Source organism: Loxodonta africana, chromosome 26 (assembly GCF_030014295.1).
Source record: "Loxodonta africana isolate mLoxAfr1 chromosome 26, mLoxAfr1.hap2, whole genome shotgun sequence".
NCBI classification, from domain to species: domain Eukaryota; kingdom Metazoa; phylum Chordata; class Mammalia; order Proboscidea; family Elephantidae; genus Loxodonta; species Loxodonta africana.
The window spans coordinates 13,778,297-13,783,040 of NC_087367.1; positions in this window are offsets into that span (position 1 = coordinate 13,778,297).

The window sequence follows — 4,744 nt, forward strand, 5'->3', positions numbered from 1 at the left end:
ATGAAGGGTCCAGGGACCATGAACTCAAGGGTCCCTCTAGTGTCAGTCAGACCATTAAGTCTGGTCTTTATACGAGAATTTGAGATCTGCAGCCCACTGCTCCCCTGCTCCATCAGGGATTCTTTGAAGTGTTCCCTGCCAGGGCAGTCATCGGTGGTAGCTGGGCACCATCTAGTTCTTCCAGTCTCAGGCTGATGTGATCTCTGGTTTATGTGGCCCTTTCTGTCTCTTGTGCTCATCTTTACCATTTGTCTTTGGTGTTCTAACACAAAGAAAAATTTGTATCTCGTTGCTATTTTAACTAATCATGCTTGAAATTGAGCATATTGTCAGATATTTTGTTGGCCACTGGTCTCTCTCTTTGCAATGAACTGACTTTTCATATCCTCTAGTGGGTTGTCTACTGGTTAGTTGGTTGATTTTGGGTTTTTTGTTTGATTGGTAAGAGTTGTTTGTTTTGTTTTATTTTTAGCATGTTAATGAAATTAGCCCTTTGCCTGTTGCATGAGTTGCCAATATTTTCCCTGGTTTGTCATCTATCTTTTAACCTGTGGGTTTTTGATTTTTGTTTTTCTTGTCTTTTAAATTCATTGCTTGTTTTGGAGGGGGGAAGTAGGAGTGTATATAAATGAGAGCAGCTAAAGAGAGTAGAGGGATTGTCTACAGCCCCTAAACACATAGCTGTGGAGAGAAGGACGGAGCAGAAAAAGAAACCAGGGAATTTTCCCAGCCCTGTTGCTCAAGTGCGTTTCTCCTTCCACAAGGGTCACGAGCCTTACAGAGCAGCCAGAAAGGAACTGATATCTAAACCTGAGAATCCTGTTCACATAGTTTTTTAGAAAAAAAAAAAAAAGACAATGAAAATATTTTTTAAAAGATGCATTGTTAGATCAAAGGGAGCTTTGCCCTTTAAAAAAAAGTCAGGATTGAGTGACAAATTAATAGGCAACTTGTCCAGGCCAACCCTTCCAGCCAGTGGAATTCTCATCAGCCACTATAATTTATTAACAGTGAGGTGAGAAAAGACATGAATCAGCTTAATGTGATATAAGTAGGGCGTTGCCATAGCAACAAGATGCAGTCTGTTTTCTACTATTTATGTATGGTTTATTTTCTCCAGAGTCTCCGAGTTATTGCTTGAAACAAACGGAATGAGAAATATCTTGTTCTGAACGCCCCCTCCATACCCCTCAGTGTGTATGTGTATATAAAGACACATTTTTTTTTCACAAGAGAGAAAACAAAAGCACTCAAAATGTATTTTTTTAATATGTTTACAGCAAAAAGGCTGACTACCTTGTTTCCAATCCACTGTGATTTTGCAGAACTCAAATATTTTTTATTTTCACCTCTGAGACACACAATTTCTCGCCGAAACCTCTGGGAAAAAATCCAAAACACATGCTGCAAGCAAACCTAAGGCTAATATTGGCTTCTCAAAGGAAACATTCATGTTCTCCTCTACCCAGACTTCATGACTGGCTGGAACCACTCGCCTCTTACAAAAGAGTGAGCCAGCTCAGCCTGGTGAGAATTTTTTTGTTTTACTCATTCTCAAATATTCAGAAAAAAAATACAGTCCATAGAGGAAACCAGGACCTGAGTTTGTGACTCTCTGTCTGCTCAAGGAAGATACACAGACGTTTAAGTGATCTTTAAAAAAAAAAAAAAAGTTGCCGTGGGGTTGATTCTAACCCCGTGGCGACTCCAGGAGTTGTCAAGAGTAGAACCATACTCCATATGGGTTATCGACAGTGAATTTTCTGAAAGTAGATCCCCAGGCCTTTCTTTCAAGCCACCTCTGTTGTTGTTAGGTGCCGTCAAGTCGGTTCCAACTCATAGCGACCCTGTGCACAACAGAACGAAACACTGCCCAGTCCTGTGCCATCCACACAATTGTTGCTATGCTTGAGCCCATTGTTGCAGCCACTGTGTCAATCTATCTCGTTGATGTTCTTCCTCTTTTTCGATGACCCTCTACTTTACCAAGCCTGATGTCCTTCTCCAGGGACTGATCCCTCCTGACAACATGTCCAAAGTATGTGAGACACAATCTCGCCACCCTTGCTTCCAAGGGGCATTCTGGTTGCACCCCTTCCAAGACAGGTTTGTTCATTCTTTTGGCAGTCCATGGTATATTCGATATTCTTTGTGAACACCACAATTCAAAGGCATCAATTCTTCTTCGGTCTTCCTTATTTATTGTTCAGCTTTTACATGCATATGAGACAATTGAAAACACCATGGCTTGTGTCAGGCGTACTTTAGTCCTCAAGGTGATATCTTTGCTTTTTAACACTTTAAAGAGATTTCTTGCAGCCCGTTTGCCCAATGCAATGTGTCTTTTGATTTCTTGACTGCTGTTTCCACGGGTGTTGATTGTGGTTATTCAAACCTCCAACCTTTCAGTTATCAGTAGGTGTGTTAATAGTTTGCACCAACAGTTCCCCTTCCTTGCCTGAAATACCCTGCATGGAATAGATGTATTTCATGAAGGATCCTTATAACTTTCCTCTGAGGGTGTAGAATTTAGTTTTTAGATGGAAGATGGGCTTGGTCATCTCCTGGTCATAGAAAACATCTGGGTTTATGTTGTGTGGAAAAGGAAATGATACAGAGTCCCTCTGTTACCTTCTGCCCTCAGGCCCTCTTTCGGCTTCCAGTTTCCATCATAATCACCTCCAGCATTATTGAGACAGAAGGAAACATTAAACAAAGGGGAGATTTAACTCTCAGTATCTTCACTCTGCATTAAATATTAATTGATGCTTGTTTATTTGGCTATCTTATTTGAATCTTTAAATCACTTCATATGTTTAGCAAATCTTCCTGATCAGATCTTCATGGCCCTCGTCAGCCTTCTAGCACATGGCTGGGGCTTGAGTTGAAGAAGCTCAGAAATGACCAGCATCACTCACCTCTCATGAAAATGGCGCCCAGAGCTCAAATTCTATCATGCTCACCTTCAGGATCCCAAAAGCCCACCCTACTCTGACACTCCCCCACCCCTCTGGTCTGGGAAGAAGGGAAACGGAGGGAGAGTATTATAATGACTTCCAAGTCACCATTTGGTGACCAGCAATTCCACACCCTACTCCCATCATCTGCTGGAGAGAAGGGGTAGGATGCAAGATGCCACATGGCAAGTGAGTTGGAGCAGTTATATATCACCCAGCCTCAGAAATCCATAGGAACTGATATTTCTACCATAGGAACTGACGTCCTATGTTGCTTCCATCATCAATGGCCACTGACATTTATCAATAAACAGAGCATCTAATTCATCTCACATTGGATTCTTCCTTTGAGTCATTTGCCTTCAAGGGTTGCAGCACTTCCAACTGCACTGAAATAGTGGAGTACTCTCTTTTATTTTGTTTATTTTTTAGGTGTAACATACAGTAAAGTGCAGAAAGCTTTAGTGTTCAGCTTGAAGTGTTGTTACTCACGTGTACACCTATATGTAGAGAACATTTCCAAACACTTCTGAAGACTCCCTCGTGCTCCCTTCTAGTCTATACCCCTCCAGACATATACACTATCTGATTTCTATCATCCTCAATTAATTTTGCTTGTTCTTGAACTTCGTATAAATGGAATCATACAGCATGAGCTTTTTTAATATCTGGCTTCTTTATCTCAGCATGGTGTCTGTGAGTATCATCCATGAATGATATCATATGAGCAGCCCATTTATTTTTAGCTGCATATTACTCTATAAATAGTCCATGGCATATTTATCCATTCCAATTGATGAACTTTTAAAAGTTTCCAGTTTGGGGCCAAGCATTGTGAAGAAAGCTGCTATGACCATTGTTACACATCACTTTTGATGAACCCGTGCAACTATATGGAGTTCAGTTGCTGAGTCATAGCATATATTTAGGTTTAGTTGTTATTTGTTGTTGAGTCGATTCTGACTTATGGCGACCCCATGTGTGCAAAGTAGAACTTCTCCACAGGGCTTTCAAAGCTGTGACCTTTCCAAAGCAGATCACCAGGCCTGTCTCCCGAGGTGCCTCTGGGTGGGTATGAACTACCAACCTTTTGGTTAGTAGTGGAGCACTTAACTGTTTCTACCACCGAGGGACTCTTGGGTTTAGTAGTTACAGCCAAAGTTCTCTAAACTGATTGAACCCATTTACACTCCAAACACTTGGTATGGTTAGTCTTTTTCATTTTAGTCATTCTGGTGAGAGAGAAGTAGTATCTCATTGTGGCTTTAAATTACGTTTCCCTGACTACTGATAATGTTGAGAACTTTTTCAGGTGCAGGGCCCCAAGCGCCTTCGAGGGTCTGCATTTAACCCACAAGTATCCCATGCCCACAGGAGTGAGACATTAAATAGCACATTAAAAATACCATCGCAGACTGACAGAGACAAGAAAAAGGAAAAAAAAAAAAAGTATTTTTCCTGCTTCTGAAACAAGGGACTCTGCATTTTCATTTTGCACCAGGCCCTACAAATTGCATAACCATCCTGCACGGATGCCCTCCTCGGCTGCTGAGCCCAAATCTTTATGTTCATCAAAATGCCCACGTGATCGTTATGCTCATTTTACAGACTCTTAAATATGTTCGATTCTTACAGGTCTTAAACACACACACACACACACACACACACAAGCAAACCAACAAACAAAACCCTCAACACCATCTCTCTCCAATGGCCTTTACTGTGGGACTTCTTGAAAGAATCGTCTTATCCTACGTAACCCCATGAGCCAAGGAATGATGCCTGCA